The following is an 18,832-nucleotide window of genomic DNA, read 5'->3' as shown; positions in this document are numbered from 1 at the left end:
AATTTCATTGAATCTCATTTCATATTGCTGTTATTTCGTTTGTGTTGCTGCATCTTCTCCAGCCAGTCACGTGATCCACTCAGCTGTTGAGTCCTAGAGCAAAAGGTTGCCTGTATTTGTGGTCACAGGGTCACCAGTCTACTCACTCTGTGTGTAAGTGCTGCTATTCATCTTTTGCCAGTGTTGGAATTGTTCATAGGGAGGCTGGTCAGAGCCTGGTAGACTACACCTGTGCCGAGATAGTTATATTGGCAGTAATAACTGGTTAGGCCGACGACTTAGGCCTACTGTAGTCATGTAGTTTATTGATTTGTTTGTTTTCTACATTCTTAATGTTCTACCACATAATAAATAACACTACACCTGATTTTACATATTTTACTTTGCCTCCTGTTGCGTCCTCCCCTTAAGGCTGCGAGTCCTGCTACTACTGAACAAATCTGTACCCAGAAAGTATCCTTAGTAAACTGTACTTTGTTGCCTCAGCTACGAACAGAATTACAACATTATCTGAGTGGCCTGAAAATAGAATATATTTGTCTTTCTCTCTACCCAGGGTAATCAGCTCTTTGGATAATTCTCTATGAAATCATAATCTACGGATGATCATTTAAGAAGCTGCAGGCCAGTTATCTGCAGGCCAGTTATTATCTCCAAATCTCCTTCCCCCCACGTTAAGATTACAAAGCTAATACAACAAGGAAGATAATTATAGCGTAGTGGCCAAACAGTGCAGAGAAATAAATAGCTTCAGCACAGGACAATCCTCCTGTAAAATGACAAGAAACCAGATCAGAATAACAAGTCCTGGAACTATGGCACAAAGCGGGAAAAAGTCCCCCATATCTCCCATTCCCAGGAAACAAATCAGATTAAATATTGCTGACTCTTCCTGAGTTTCCTCTTACTCTCTCTTTCCCTCTCCATATCTATCCCTTTCCCTCTTCCTCAGTCTCTCTCACCCCTTATCTTACGCTCCCTCTCTCTCTTAGCCAATGTGGACACAAGTCGTGTGCCTGGGCCATGCCCTTTGTTGTCAGCGTCAGAGACTACACGCAAGTTGGCATCTCCACCAGATGTCCTAGTCACAGGACCCAGATAGGGAGAGGAGATCAACATCAGCTGTCTTTCTGTCCAAGGGGACTAGGAAGTATAGAGGGAAATTGCTGACTCTACACAGCAACTCAGTGGGAATTGAACTGTTTGTGCCATTATGGGCCGTCTTAATACCTGGCCGCTGTATACATACAGGATGCATTAGCTGCAAACAAATGGCCCATGGACCAATATGTCTGTCTGGATGGAATAGGGAGCCAGAGCAGGGGACACAACACTGTTAAATTTCAGATCCCTTCGCTGATGCCAGGTAATGTCATGCACTGTGCTAATAGGGCCGTCAGAGTGCGGTTGGGCAGCCATGCGTCTGACAGTGATATCCTTATCTGACAGGAGACTGCTGTTTGGCCGTTATGCTTCGCCAGCACTCATACTTAGGCCCCAAATGGGCAATAGGATCACAGTGGGGAGCAGAGATTAAATATTGTGTCTGGGGAGAGCACAAATAGGCTTTTCTGTCTCATTGTACACAGTACTGGTGTATAATGCTCCTCAGTGTCAATATAGGATAAGCAAGTGTTTTATTGCCTTGAAGACAAACATATCTGCCTTGTTTTATCAGGAAATAAAGACCCACATACATCCACCGACACACATACAACAACCTGTATCCATCGCTATCCAAACTCAGAAATGTTAGATGGGGTGAAGATCTCATCCCTACCAGACATGGAGGAATCTCCAAAAAGTATGTCAGATACTTTAAAGGTTATAGAACTAAGCCAGTGAGATCAACCACCACTGGTGTTGCTTTTGATGGTGGCTATGACTGACTGTCACTTGAGTGGGAGAAAGAGAGAAAGTATTTCCTCACTGTCAGAGACTGCTAGCAGTGACATATCCTGAACTAGTACAGACATGTACAAGCAATCTCAAATCAGCATGTGGTCACTTGTCTAAGACAGGTGCAGAAAACACTTTATCTTTACTAGCATAAAGGATGTTTTTTAAAACCTAGCATTAACAGATGTACATAGAGAGAGAAAGAGAGAGAGAAAGAGAAAGAGAGAGCGAGAGCGAAAGAGAGAGAGAAAGAGAGAGAGCGCGACAGAGAGAGTGAAATTAAAAGAGAGAAATATAAAAAGAAAAAGAAATAGAAAGTGAGAGATGGTGTTGTCTTTAATGATAGTTCTCAATAAAAGTCCATCCCTGCAGATTGTAAATTGTATATCTCATCCTTCCCCGGGGACACTGAATAAAGTCAGATTGCAGCAGATGTAGCCAGATTTGTGTTACCTAACAGTTAATCTATTATTAATGAATCTGTAACATGCCAGAGGGTCAATCTGGGAAACAGCACAGGATCTTTTTCAGGAATATGACCGGCAAGGAAAATAAATTACACAGAGCACACTACAATGACATATTATAATCTTGGCAAGTATCACATCAATTTATTGTGAATATGTTCCTTGCACAATGAGTCAAAACAGAGGTAGTGAAAAAGAAGGGAGAAGGGGAGGTGAGAGAGAGATAGAAAGCCCCATGGAGTGTGCACCATGTTCATTACATGCATTGTTACTCCGTATTATGCTATCTGCATTCATCCCACCTCTATAATAGACATCAGACACTCACCTCAAAGCTAATTCCCTTCCCGGGTCTGCTGCCCTATTCATAGACTCCCTCCATCCTCTGTAAGCTCACTCACACAAGGATAAATGATATTGGGAAAAATAATGTATTCACTAATTAACAGTTCATGAAAAATGCAATTTTCATTAACAAACAAAGTCTGCCCTGCTTCCTCGGGCTATAGATAGAGGATGATACGATGTGTGATTAGTCTGGTGATTCTCAGTGTGGGGGGACCCAGTATGAGCCTAGACAACAACTATTTGCCACATCAAACATGATTACAACACTATGTCACACCGACAATTAGACCAGGAATGTTTAACTATAAACAGCATATTGAGTTGATAACGGCTAACAAAATTATGCTGTCTTTCTAGTTGGCGCTGTCCTTGGTGCTAGTGTTGGTGGTATAAGCAATGATAGTACAGTATAAAGATAGTTTTTGCCTACTTCTCCAATTGAAAGCACCGATCTCGCTTGTAGGCGATGTCATGGCAATGTTGACTAACTAAGCTCATGCACAGAAACACATCATCGGGTCTAACGGTCATTTCGCGCCGAACTGTGCAATGTGCAGGTCATCAAATTAAAGGCACTCCTTCGATATACACTGAGTGGACAAAATATTAGGAACATCTGCTCTATCCATGACAAACTGATCAAGTGAATCCAGATGAAAGCTATGATCCCTTATTGATGGCACTTATTAAATCCACTTCAATCAGTGTAGATGAAGGAGAGGAAAAGGATAAAGAAGGACTTTTAATCCTTGAAACAATTGAGACATGGATTGTGTGTGTGCCATTCAGACCGTAAATAGGCAAGACAAAATATTTAAGTGCCTTTGAACAGGGTATGGTAGTAGGTGCCAGGCATACCGGTTTGAATGAATCAAGAACTGCAACGCTGCTGGGTTTTTCACACTAAACAGTTTTCTGTGTGTATCAAGAATGTTCTACCACCCAAAGGACATCCAGCCAACTTGACACAACAGTGGGAAGCATTGGAGTCAACATGGGCCAGCATCCCTGTGGAACGCTTTCGACACCTTGTAGAGTCCATGCCCTGACGAATCGAGGCTGTTCTGAGGGCGAACGGCGGTGCACATCAATATTAGGAAGGTGTTCATAATGTTTTGTACACTCAGTGTAAAGTTGTTTTGGACAACAACAAAAAATCAAGCGTATCAGTTTGTCACTTCCACAAGGTTGGAGTAATAAAATGTTCAACTACTTAACATATTGGCTCAAATCAAGGCTGACATTTATTTTTTAAATTAACAACCAAGGAAGAATTTTTCACATCTCTCAATGACTTTAATTCCAGTTTGTCTACAAATGATTAGTTGATATGTTAGATTCATAACTCCATCTCAACCAAAAATCTAAGTTAAATAACAGGACTGAATCAAATCAAACTTTAAATGCACTTTAAATACATTTTGATTTAGTACTATTCTTCCCATTAGATTTTTGGTTGAGATGGAGACGTGAATCCAACATGTCAATTATTAATTTGTAGACAACTGGAGCCAGACTAATTCAGTGGAACCATCCAATAAGAAGATACAGCACCTTCAGATGTTGATATATTGTTGTGTTGACAACCAAACAATATCATTACATTTGTAATCAACCAGCTTGAAACCTTAGGCCTATTCTATTGTCTTGAATTCTGGGTTGAATTGAAATAATAGCTGTTGATGATTTAGAAAAATGCTATAGGACTAAATAGCATCATTGATGGTGTATAAGTGATAAAGTATGGTCACATTTCATTTGCTCTGTTAAACCTACCCTTTGGTAAGACTTCAATAGTAACAGTGAATCTATCTAGTTTTTAAGTGGAGATCTCTCAACAATCATTCTCATGGTAGCATATTGGTAATAGTCAGTGACAGCAGCGCTGGCCTTGGTTAAACCCTGGATGGAAGATCAAAGGGTAGCTGTAGATAGATCAATTCTCCAGTAGGAGGTGCTGCCCAGCCTATTGTTTTTTTTTGTCTGATAGTGGATATAACGTTGAAGATCTGATGTCGTTTTAAAGGTACATATTCAACATATTTTAAGGTTTGTCTATGTTGACATTTGGTTACCATGATGACAATCTTGTAGTTGAAATTGCACACTCAAAACAAATCCAATGTATTTTCCACATAGATTCCACAATGAAATACGTTGACTTATTAAGTTGAAACAACATTGATTCAACCATTTTGTGCCCAGTGTGAAACCAGTGAAGCAACTAGCAAGACGAGCTAGTAGCAGAAGTTCCATGCATGTCCCACTTTGCTTGGGCACATTTTTCATGTCGCACCACAGTTTACAACAAGCTCTTTTAGCCTGGCTTGTCTATTCAAGAGGCTAACACTGCGGTTTACCATAAGCACTTGAATATAATGTGCCCTAAATGTGCCATGTGAATGAGATGCAGTGAACCACTGCAGCATACTCACCCAGCTGCAAGGCTCTACCCTCATATTATACTGTAGGGGTTGCACTACAGACCTACTCAAACAACACTAGATCAAGCAATACATTTGCTTTGATGATAATGCAATACATCATTTCCAATGCAACACAATATTAATATGAGGATCACCTAATGCTCTCATAAATCAGAACAGCGAGACTTGCAAAATGGCTGACATGACACCATACCGCTTTGCGAGGTGGGACCAAGACACTAATATTCGAGTCACAAGCAAGTCACAAGGTCCGAGTCCCAAGTAGAACATTTTAATAGCAAGTTGAATCGAGTCACAAGTCAAGTAAAAAAAAATCTATATATGAAATGACATGTTCAACTACAAATTGTTATCTATTTATTGAGGCTACCAGACAGCCATTTTCATTATTTTGTCTACGACATGTAGGGACCATGTAGCAGTCATAAGGGCATGACATCAGGAAATTCTAATATAGATTTTTTTTCCCCCTCATCAATCTACACGCAATACTCCATAAAGACAAAGCAAAAACAGGTTTTTAGACATGTTTGCAAATGTATTAAAAGATCAAAAACAGAAATACCTTATTAACATAAGTATTCAGACCCTTTGCTATGACACTCGAAATTGAGCTCACGTGCATCCTGCTTCCATTGATCATCCTTGAGTTGTTACTTAGACACGGGCAGTAGTGTTAACACATAACATTAGCTGTGTGTGATAGCATGTGTGAGTGAGTGTGCATCACCTGGTAGACAGCTAATGATACAGGATTATTACGCAAAATTGTACGCAGCATCATCTTGATATGTGTGCAAGAAAAGTTCAACATTCACCTTCTGCTACCATTTCTGTCAAGCATAGCTACAACTTGATGCATTCGTTCGATAAATATCAATGAATGCACCACATAGAACGCAATGCAACTGCACAGACAACACTGCAAAGGCTGCAAGGCAAACGTAACCGGTACTTACGGTGTCCCAAAATGCAAAGGTGTGATCGAGGCGTTATACAGCCCATTTTCACCAGATGCGCTGTCAGCAGGAAAAAGTTCCACCCCATTCATTTTCAACCAGTGCACGCAGGAATTGTTGGAAGTTAAGCGGCGAGAACCTTACTTTATGCAAATGTCACGAAACGCAACCACCATGGGCATTAACCGTTCAAGTGAGGACTGAGGAGCAGGTGTATTATTATTTTTCTTTATTCTTTTCCTCTAACCCTCTAACACCCCTCCCCTAATTGAAGTAAACTAATGGCTAACAAACTTAGGCTTCTACTTCTAGTTTATACACACTACATACATTTTACGGACACAGTATATTTTTATTTTGTTATTTTTTAGTCTCATCCTTCAGCTACCCTTAACCCCTCCCATATATCTCTGAAGGCTATCCAGTTTTGATTTATTTTTGCCGTATATTTTTCAACTGTGCTGTGATGTTTCACAAAAGTTCTGAACCTACAGTGGGGATAACAAGTATTTGATACCCTGCCGATTTTGCAGGTTTTCCAACTTACAAAGCATGTAGAGGTCTGTAATTTTTTATCATAGGTACACTTCAACTGTGAACAAAAATCCAGAAAACCACATTGTATGATTTTTAAGTAATTAATTTGCATTTTATTGCATGACATAAGTATTTGATCACCTACCAACCAGTAAGAATTCCGGCTCTCACAGACCTGTTAGTTTTTCTTTAAGAAGCCCTCATGTTATCCACTCATTACCTGTATTAACTGCACCTGTTTGAACTCGTTACCTGTATAAAAGACACCTGTCCACACACTCAATCAAACAAACTCCAACCTCTCCACAATGGCCAAGACCAGAGAGCTGTGTAAGGCCATCAGGGATAAAATTGTAGACCTGCACAAGGCTGTGATGGGTTACAGGACAATAGGCAAGCAGCTTGGTGAGAAGGCAACAACTGTTGGCTCAATTATTAGAAAATGGAAGAAGGTCAAGATGATGGTCAATCACCCTCAGTCTGGGGCTCCATGCAAGATCTCACCTCTTGGGGCATCAATGATCATGAGGAAGGTGAGGGATCAACCCAGAACTACACAGCAGGACCTGGTCAATGACCTGAAGAGAGCTGGGACCACAGTCTCAAAGAAAACCATTAGTAACACACTACGCCGTCATGGATTAAAATCCTGCAGCGCACGCAAGGTCCCCCTGCTCAAGCCAGCGCATGTTCAGGCCCGTCTGAAGTTTGCCAATGACCATCTGGATGATCCAGAGGAGGAATGGGAGAAGGTCATGTGGTCTGATGAGACAAAAATAGAGCCTTTTGGTCTAAACTCCACTCGCTGTGTTTGGAGGAAGAAGAAGGATGAGTACAACCCCAAGAACACCATCCCAACCGTGAAGCATGGAGGTGGAAACATCATTCTTTGGGGATGCTTTTCTGCAAAGGGGACAGGACGACTGCACTGTATTGAGGGGAGGATGGATGGGGCCATGTATCGTGAGATCTTGGCCAACAACCTCCTTCCTTCAGTAAGAGCATTGAAGATGGGTCGTGGCTGGGTCTTCCAGCATGACAACGACCCGAAACACACAGCCAGGGCAACTAAGAAGTGGCTCCGTAAGAAGCATCTCAGGGTCCTGGAGTGGCCTAGCCAGTCTCCAGACCTGAAGCCAACAGAAAATCTTTGGAGGGAGCTGAAAGTCCATATTGCCCAGCGACAGTCCCGAAACCTGAAGGATCTGGAGAAGGTCTGTATGGAGGAGAGGGCCAAAATCCCTGCTGCAGTGTGTGCAAACCTGGTCAAGAACTACAGGAAACGTATGATCTCTGTAATTGCAAACAAAGGTTTCTGTACCAAATATTAAGTTCTGCTTTTCTGATGTATCAAATACTTATGTCATACAAATTAATTTCTTAAAAATCATACAATGTGATTTTCTGGATTTTTGTTTTAGATTCCGTGTCTCACAGTGTATCTATGATTAAAAATATTACAGACCTCTACATGCTTTGTAAGTAGGAAAACCTTCAAAATCGGCATATCAAATACTTGTTCTCCCCACTGTATATACATTTTACGGACACAGTATATTTTACATTATATAAATCTCTCCGGGAAGAAATGACACTGACAGATAGGGTAGCCATGCCTCTAGTTCTTAGGCGACTTTGCAGTATTTTGTTTTTTTTTATGTGTTATTTCTTACATTATTAGCCTAAATTTTTGGGGGGTGTTATTACATACAGACGGGGAGAACTTTTGGCTATCAGAGCGACAGTAACTCACCAGTATTACCAGCTATACGACCAGGAATACAACTTTCCCCAATCAGATGTTTTGCACCCCAGGGCAATTGAACTGATTCCAGAGGCTGATCCAAAACACTGCCGGTGGAGAAGAGGTATTCAGAGTGGACTTCTAGTCCGACTCAGGAGGCGTGCACACCACCCACCGCTTCTGAGTATATTAATCGCTAATGTTCAGTCTCTGGATATTAAGTTGACGAGCTCAGGGCGAAGATTTCCTTCCAGAGAGACATCAGTGATTGTAACATACTCTGTTTCAAGGAAACATGGCTCACTCGTGATATACTGTCTGAGTCCGTACAGCCAGTTGGGTTCTCAGGTCATTGCGCAGACAGGAATAAATATATCGCCGGGAAGGGCCGGGTTGTGTGTTTCATGATTAACTACTCATGGTGTGATTGTGATAACATACAGTGACTCAAGTCCTTTTGTTCACCCGACCTATAAAACCTCACAATCAAATGCCAACTGTATTACCACCCAAGACAATTCGCTTCGGTTATAGTCACAGCCATATATATTCCCCCTCAAGCCGATACCATGACGGTCCTCAAAGAACTTCACTAGACTTTATGCAAGTGGAAGCCACATATCCTGAGGTAACAGTTATTGTAGCTGGGGACTTTAATAAAGCAAATTTGAGGACAACGCTTCCGAAGTTCTATCAACACATTGACTTTCGTACTCACGCTGCTAAAACACTCGACCACTGCTACTCCAACTTTCGGGATGCCTACAAGGCCCTCCCATGCCCTCCCTTCGGCAATCTGATCATGACTCCATTTTGCTCCTCCCTTCCTATAGTCAGAAACTCGTGTACCCGTGCTAAGGACTATTCAACGCTGGTCTGACCAATCGGAATCAACGCTTCAAGATTGGTTTGATCACACGGACTGGGATATGTTCTGGGTAGCCTCCGAGAATAACATTGACTAAAACACTGATATGGGGACTGAGTTTATCAGCAAGTGTACAGGAGACATTGTACCCACTGTGACTATTAAAACCTACCCTAACCAGAAACTGTGGAAAGATAGCAGCATTTGCGCAAAACTGAAAGTGCCATGGCAGTGTAGTTATTCCGTCCGTAAGGCAAACAAACAGGCAAAACGTCAGTACAGAGACAAAGTGGAGTCACAATTAAATGGCTCAGACACGAGCACATGAAGTACTTTGAGAGACTTGTCAAGGATCATATCACCTCTACCTTACCTGACACCCTAGACCCACTTCAATTTGCTTACTGCCCCAATAGACCCACAGACGATGAAAACGCCATCGCACTGCACACTGCCCTATCCCATTTGGACAAGAGAAATACCTATGTAAGAATGCTGTTCATTGACTATAGCTCAGCATTCAACACTATAGTACCCTCCAAGCTCATCATTAAGCTCGAGGCCCTGGGTCTGAACCCCGCCCTGTGCAACTGGGTCTTGGACTTGCTGATGGGCCGCCCCCAGGTGGTGAGGGTAGGAAACAACACCTCCACTTCTCTGATCCTCAAAACTGGGGCCTCACAAGGGTGCGTGCTCAGCCCCTCCTGGACTCTGGGTGGCTACGCACGCCTCCAACTCAATCATCAAGTTTGCAGACAACACAACAGTAGTAGGCCTGATTACCAACAATGACAAGACAGCCTACAGGGAGGAGGTGAGGGCCCTGGGTGTATGGTGCCAGGAAAATAACCTCTCACTCAAACTCAACAAAATAAATGGTCCACCCACACAAACATTGGGGTGAAGAAGGTGCAAACAGCGCCTCTTCAACCTCAGGGGGCTGAATAAATTTGGCTTGGCACCTAAAACCCTCACATGCTTTTAAAGATGAACAATTGAGAGCATCCTGTTGGGCTGCATCACAGCCTGGTACAGCAACTGCACCACCTGCAACCGCAGGGGTCTCCAGAGGGTGGTGCGATCTGCCCAACGCATCACAGGGGATAACTTTCTGGACACCTACAGCACCCAATGTCACAGGAAGGCCAAAAACATCTTTAAGGACAACAACCACCCAAGCCACTGCCTGTTCACCCAGCTATCATCTAGAAGGCGAGGTCAGTACAGGTGCATCAAAGCTGGGACAGAGAGATTGAAAAACAGCTTCTATCTCAAGGTCATCAGACTGTTAAATAGCCATCACTAGCATATTAGAGGCTGCTGCCTTATATACATAGACTTGAAATCACTGGCCACTTTAATAATGGAAAACTATCCACTTTAATAATGTTTACATATTTTGCATTACTCATCTCATATGTATATACTGTATTCAATTTTATTGAATCTAAGCCGATCTGACATTGCTCGTGCAAATATTTATATATTCATAATTTCATTCCTTTACTTTAGATTTGTAGGTATTATGTGTCTTGTTGTCAAATTGTTAGATATTACTTGTTAGATATTACTGCACTGTTGGAGCTAGAAACACAAGAATTTCCGACACCTGCAATAACATCTGCTAAACACATGTATGTGACCAATACAATTTGATTTGATTTGATTAGTTATCTATCTTTTTTTCTTATTTTTTGTCCCACCTTTCAGCTCCCCTCAAACCCTCCCATCTATGTCTGAACACCATCCAGTTTTGATTTCTATTTGCCATATATTTTTCAACTGTGCTGTGATGTTTCACAAAAGTTCTGAACCTTTCTTTTCTCATAGTTTCGACAGATTGTAAATTAAATATAAACATTTTTGTTTAGAGTATTATTATATTATTGGTTGACAATGACTTTTCAGATCACCCAGCAGTGCTATTTGCAGAGTTAACTCCTGGTAAATGTTGCAATTCTTCATGAACATGTGACCAAAAACAAGCTACATATGGACAGTACCAAAACAAATGAGCTAATCAAATCAAATCAAATCAAATCAAATCAAATCAAATTTTATTTGTCACATACACATGGTTAGCAGATGTTAATGCGAGTGTAGCGAAATGCTTGTGCTTCTAGTTCCGACAATGCAGTAATAACGAGCAAGTAATCTAACTAACAATTCCAAAAAAAACTACTGTCATACACAGTGTAAGGGGATAAAGAATATGTACATAAGGATATATGAATGAGTGATGGTACAGAGCAGCATAGGCAAGATACAGTAGATGATATCGAGTACAGTATATACATATGAGATAAGTATGTAAACCAAGTGGCATAGTTAAAGTGGCTAGTGATACATGTATTACATAAGGATGCAGTCGATGATATAGAGTACAGTATCAACGTATGCATATGAGATGAACAATGTAGGGTAAGTAACATTATATAAGGTAGCATTGTTTAAAGTGGCTATTGATATATTTACATCATTTCCCATCGATTCCCATGATTAAAGTGGCTGGAGTAGAGTCAGTGTCATTGACAGTGTGTTGGCAGTAGCCACTCAATGTTAGTGGTGGCTGTTTAACAGTCTGATGGCCTTGAGATAGAAGCTGTTTTTCAGTCTCTCGGTCCCAGCTTTGATGCACCTGTACTGACCTCGCCTTCTGGATGGCAGCGGGGTGAACAGGCAGTGGCTCGGGTGGTTGATGTCCTTGATGATCTTTATGGCCTTCCTGTAGCATCGGGTGGTGTAGGTGTCCTGGAGGGCAGGTAGTTTGCCCCCGGTGATGCGTTGTGCAGACCTCACTACCCTCTGGAGAGCCTTACAGTTGAGGGCGGTGCAGTTGCCATACCAGGCGGTGATACAGCCCGCCAGGATGCTCTCGATTGTGCATCTGTAGAAGTTTGTGAGTGCTTTTGGTGACAAGTGAGTTTCCTTCTGGATGGCCGAATTTCTTCAGCCTCCTGAGGTTGAAGAGGCGCTGCTGCGCCTTCCTCACGATGCTGTCTGTGTGAGTGGACCAATTCAGTTTGTCTGTGATGTGTATGCCGAGGAACTTAAAACTTGCTACCCTCTCCACTACTGTTCCATCGATGTGGATGGGGGGGTGTTCCCTCTGCTGTTTCCTGAAGTCCACAATCATCTCCTTAGTTTTGTACCGCAAACTTGATGATTGAGTTGGAGGCGTGCATGGCCACGCAGTCGTGGGTGAACAGGGAGTACAGGAGAGGGCTCAGAACGCACCCTTGTGGGGCCCCAGTGTTGAGGATCAGCGGGGAGGAGATGTTGTTGCCTACCCTCACCACCTGGGGGCGGCCCGTCAGGAAGTCCAGTACCCAGTTGCACAGGGCGGGGTCGAGACCCAGGGTCTCGAGCTTGATGACGAGCTTGGAGGGTACTATGGTGTTGAATGCCGAGCTGTAGTCGATGAACAGCATTCTCACATAGGTATTCCTCTTGTCCAGATGGGTTAGGGCAGTGTGCAGTGTGGTTGAGATTGCATAATGATTCTGTCTCTTCGCAGCGAAATCTGCAGAGCTGGAATGTTTGTATCTATATATCCATATATGTTTGTATCCATATATATATATAGATAAAACATTATATTGAATGCTAGAATTTTGTATAATAAATCGAAATTGAAAAACTCTAAATTTTGAATCCGGCGTCATTTGTCTATCAGTTCGTAAACCATGTGCCATGGAATCAGTAATCGAAAATCTCTTCCCAGCTATTTTGCAATCTGTATGGCACAGCTGTACATTTTTTGGTCCTTAAATTCAACTGGAATACTTTTAGATTTATCACAATTTTCTTTAACCAATTTTGGCAGGGCTGACAGACATGTTGATTACTTTTTCCCCCTTCCACTTGCCTCTTCCATTTTCACGGTAATGCTGCAATTAGCTGGTTGTCATTTTGGATAAAGCAGACATTTCAATATATTTGTGTTAGCTGCATGTGTGACAACCTCACCAGTCCTATTTATGATATCCTTCACAAATATTATACCGTAAAAAAAGAAAATGATCCAAATATGTTGTTTTTTAAAATAATTGGTATATTTGATTTTATGTACAAAAGCTGAAGAACATATACGCACATCCAGGTACTTTCTGCAGGTGCTGGAGTTGAAGTCCAACTCATGGAAATCAGAAAGGAAAACAGCTAATTGGCACTCCCCCACGAGCAAACAGGAAGGGTAAATGTCAGTCCAGCCATAATCCTAGAGAGCCACTAATGTGACGATCAACCAACTCCCTCACATCTGACTCCAGTGACCAATCCAGAGCCGGAGCGTCTTCTTTTGTGGGAAATCCCGATGGACGACGTCCTCGAATAAGCCGTCATCACGACCACCACCCACATTCGTGTCCCCGCAAGAAATGCAGGAGAGGACTACATACGAAGACAGTAACACCCGAAATCCCCACCCAACACACGGAGCAAGACACGGTAATAAACCTGTCCAACAGGTCTATATCTGATACATGTTCATCTGACCTAGGTAAGGGACTATCGTTTGTCCCAACATCATAGGCCAAGGACTTTGATACAGTTATAGACTTTCAAAAGTTTTTCCTCGGTTTGAGACTGACTGCGTTTTTTGGTAATGGGTTTGCTCCCTATGCACCTGCCAATGTTAATCTATTGAACAATATTAATAACCAGACAGGAAACAGTGCTAATATTTTCCCATTGATAACCTGAATGACAATGAACCCGACTTTCGCCCTGAGGACATGACAAGGGAAAATACATATTTTAACAGGAAAATAACATTTTTACCACCTAAAAGAAATCCCTCTCTTGAAACATATTGCCACCTAGTTGAAAAATATGTATATAATCTCCTGGCTAAGAAAATATGTCCACAATATGTCCAAAGCAGAGAAAGAATATCTTAAGGAACTGAAAAATGACTCCAGTATCATTATAAAACCTGCCTACAAAGGAGGTGCAATAGTGATACTAAATGCAGCAAACTATGAAAAGGAAATTCTGAGACAATTTAGTGATGATGAATTTTATAAAAGACTCCCAAAGGAGTTACATTTTTGAATGAAGGGGAAATTACAAAGACCGAATATGAGATTATGAAAGTTGACTGCCCAACCACACCTCATATACTCTTTACCCAAAATTCACAAGAGCATGACACCACCTATACCAGGCAGGCCCATTGTGTGTAGTAATGGATCTCTGACAGAGACCATTTTGTGAAACCCTGTGTTATCTCCCTCCCCACGTATACTAGAGATTTTTTTTTAAATCTGTGGACCATATACCTGAAAATTCTATTCTGTGTACTTTTGATGTTACCAGTCTATATACTAACATCCCCCATCAGGGCGGCCTAGAGGCCCTCATGTTCTACCTCAATGAACGTCCCCCTAATGCTCTATCCAGCACCAATTGTATTATGGACTTGGCTGAACTGGTACTAACCTCCAACTATTTTCTCTTCAGAGACTTCTTCCTCCAGACCAAAGGGACAGCGATGGGGAGCACTATGGCTCCTAATTATGCTAACCTATATCTAGGAATGTTTAAAAAACAGGTGGTGCTGAACCCTTTTCTCTCCAATATTCTCCTAATTTGGAGTTATTGGATGACATTTTCGTGATCTACACAGGCACCCAGGAAGAACTTTTGGAATTCCATCCTTACCTAAACTCTATGAATGAACACCTTCACTTCACCATTAACTATGACCTATCACAAATCAGTCTTCTTGGTGTGATGGTTATTAAGGACAAACCCTCCCTCTCTAGTGATCTCTATAGGAAACCTATGGACAGGAATACCCTCCTTAGAGGTGACAGCTTTCATCCACGTCCACTTATTAAAAATCTCCCTATAAGTCAATTCAGTCGTATCAGAAGAATATGCAGCTCTGATGCTTCTTAAGAGAAATGGACCACGGACCTCACACAAAGATTTAAGGAAAGGGGGTACAAAGACAATTGGGTAAAACACGCCAATGATCTTTTTGAAGGTCAAACACAGGTGGAAAGCCTTCAACCAAAAGTCAAAGAAAAAGCAGAACATGTCCCATCATGCTCACCATTACTCACCATTGGGGAAGGCATTTAAGGACATAATCAGGAAGGACTGGTACATTATTGATACTGACCCACAATTGAAACCCATTTTTAAACATCCCCCACATGTGGTTTTTAAAAGCCCCTCAAACGTGAGAGATATTGTGGTGAAATCTGAGGTTCCGGAAGGTAATTACAAATGTGGCCAATGTGCTCAATGCAGCTTTACGTACAAATGCAACTCATTTATCCTCCCCCTCACAGGACAAAGATTTAACATCAAGGGCCTGATTACCCGCATGTCCACCAATGTTATTTACATGTTGAAATGTCCCTGTGTTCTGTCTTACATAGGGAAATCCCGCAGAAGCCTTAAGACACAGATCAGTGAGCACCGCAGCAATATATGGACAGGTGTGTCAAAAAATCTGGTTGCTGCTCATTTTGTACAAGCTGGACATCCAATTAGCTCTCTGAGATACATTGGAATAGAAATGGTCAAGATGTCACGCAGGGGAGGGGACATTGAGAGGGAACTTCTTCAAAGGGAATCTTTCTGAATGCACAGGCTCAACACACTGTCTCCTCGTGGTCTTAATGAGGTGTTTGACTTGAAACCGTTTTTATAGTTTCAATGTGTATATGTATTGTGTTTTTTTTAATCCTAATTGAATATTGTATGTATATTACTATAAATATTGATCACATTCCCTGTGTATAATCATATATTTTGACACATTGAATGTTAATATTGTGAAACTATTTTATACATTTTTTACCTCATGTCTCAGGAAGTGATGTCACTGAGTACTGCCCCTATATATAGGACCTTCCACCCACACCTGGGATACAGATGCCTGATGAAGAGCAGGGCCATAAGCAAATAGGTAAACTGGGATATGACCAAAGATTTAATCAGCGTGATTTATTTTTTCTCATACTGTTTATTATAGCTTATAAGAGTCTACTGATGCACCCATGCTTCAATATAAGATTTTTTTTTTTTTAAACACTCATCAAAATCCATCCCTTTAAGCTAGACATATACACAGTGCATTCAGAAAGTATTCAGAACCCTTGACTTTTTCACAATTTGTTATGTTACAGCCTTATTCTAAAATTGATTAAATAAAACATTTTCCTCGTGAATCTACTCACAATACCCCATAATGACAAAGTGAAAACATTATTTTAGAAATTTTTGCAAATACATTACAAATAAAAACTGAAAAACATTACTTACGTAAGTATTCAGACCCTTTGCTATGAGACTTGAAATTGAGCTCTGGTGCATCCTGTTTCCATTGATCATCCTTGTGATGTTTCTACAACTTGATTGAAGTCCACCTGTGGGAAATTCAATTGATTGAACACGATTTGGAAAGGCACACATCTGTCTGTATGAGGTCCCACAGTTGACAGTGCTGGTCAGAGCAAAAACCAAGCCATGAGGTCGAAGGAATTGTCCGTAGAGCTCTGAGACAGGACTGTGTCGTGGCACAAATCTGTGGAAGGGTACCAAAAAATGTATGCAGCATTGAGGGTCACCAAGCACATGGTGGCCACCATCATTCTTAAATGGATGAAGTTTGGAACTCTGGAACTCTCAGCTCTTCCTAGAGCTGGCCACCCGGCCAAACTGAGTAAATGGAGGAGAAGGGCCTTGGTCAGGGAGGTGACAAAGAACCCTATGTTCACTCTAACAGAGCTCCAGAGTTCCTCTGTGGAGATGGAAGAACCTTCCAGACAACCAACCATCTCTGCAGCACTCTACCAATCAGGCCTTTATGGTAAATGGCTAGACAGAAGCCACTCCTCAGTAAACGGCACATTTTACACAACCTGCTTGGAGTTTGCCAAAAGGCACCTAAAGGACTCTCAGATCATGAAAAATAAGATTCTCTCGTCTGATGAAACCAAGATTGAACTCTTCGGCCTGAATGCCAAGCATCACGTCTGGAGAAAACCAGGCACAATCCCTACGGTGAAGCATGGTGATGACAGCATCACGCTGTGGGGATGTTTTGCAGCGGCAGGGACTGGAAAAGTAGTCAGGATCGAGGGAAACATTGAGGAAAACCTGCTTTAGAGCGCTCAGGACCGGTGCAAAGGTTCACCTTCCAACAGAACAACGACCCTAAGCACACAGCCAAGACAACACAGGAGTGGCTTTGGGACAAGTCTCTTGAGAGTCCTTGATTGGCCCAGCAAGAGCCCGGATTTGAACCCAATTGAATGGAATGAAAATAGCTGTGCTGCTACGCTCCCCTTTCAACCTGACAGAGCTTGAGAGGATCTGCATTGAAAAATGGGAGAAACTCCCCAAATACAGGTGTGCCAAGCCTGTAGCGTCATATCCAAGAAGACTCAAGGCTGTTTTAGCTGTCAATGCTTCAACACAATACTGAGTAAAGGGTCTATATACTTATGTAAATGTGATATTTCCGTTGTTGTTTTTTTTACATTTGCCAAAATGTTTAAAAACCTGTTTAGCTTTGTCATTATGGGGTATTGTGTGCAGATTGATGAGGATTTTTTTGGGGGGGGCAATCCTCTCTCCCTACAACTTGACATTCATGCTGCACCCAATCCTATAGCTGTACAGCAAATCAGCAATCTGTTCGCTAGCTATTTCACCCGACTCATGTTGATTGACAGTTTGCTGGTCCAATCAGAGGGCCGAGTGTGCAATTCACAAGTCAATCTGTTGCACGTTATTTTTGCAAGGGCGATGCTGCGGCTAATGTCTTTGGCTGCATGGAGAGTAATCCAAGGAGACTCTGTGCCACAAAATGAGTGACAAAACATTACAAATCCTGGCCAGCTCATTTGAAGTCATCAGTCACAAGTCAAAGTCTGCTTTGGTGTAAACATTGGCAGAGCGGACAGACATACAATTGAAATTGTTAAAGACAGTCCAGACTACAGACATTGTATCAGTGATCACCAATCATGTGAGTTAGATGTTGAACATTGGACAACTAGGATCCCTTCTCTCCTTTCTAAACCCCTCTCTTTCCGCCAAATAAATGTTGTAAGCATGTGCCTTTCAGCGGGTGCCAGGCGAGTGAGGAGTATTATTTTAATTAATGCAGACGATTTGTGTGTGTGTGTGTATGTGTGTGTGTGTGTGCGTGTGCGTGTGCGCGTGCGCGTGCGCGTGTACACCACTTGCTCTCATAACTTACCTCTTGGTGTCTAAGAGGAGGCGTGATGTGGATAGTCTGAGAATGCCTTCAGCTAAAGGTGTATTAAAACTAAAATCATTCATCAATGGATGTGTTGACTATGAGTTGCCATTGAATCGAATACAGATAAGCTCCCCGCCAAGAAAGAATATGACACACACCAATGCCTGTGACCATCCTCCATTATGGAACTACAGATGTAGCATCTTCATTTGAGCTAGTTTGTTACAGGAGGAAATTTATTCTGCAGCAAAAGGAAGTGTGAATTATTATGTGGATAATTAATGGACATTTTTGTGGGGGTTGATACATTTTTCATATGTGAAAATCAAGTCTG

This window comes from Oncorhynchus tshawytscha, linkage group LG16 (assembly GCF_018296145.1).
Source record: "Oncorhynchus tshawytscha isolate Ot180627B linkage group LG16, Otsh_v2.0, whole genome shotgun sequence".
NCBI classification, from domain to species: Eukaryota; Metazoa; Chordata; class Actinopteri; order Salmoniformes; family Salmonidae; genus Oncorhynchus; species Oncorhynchus tshawytscha.
This window is presented reverse-complemented; position numbering follows the sequence as displayed.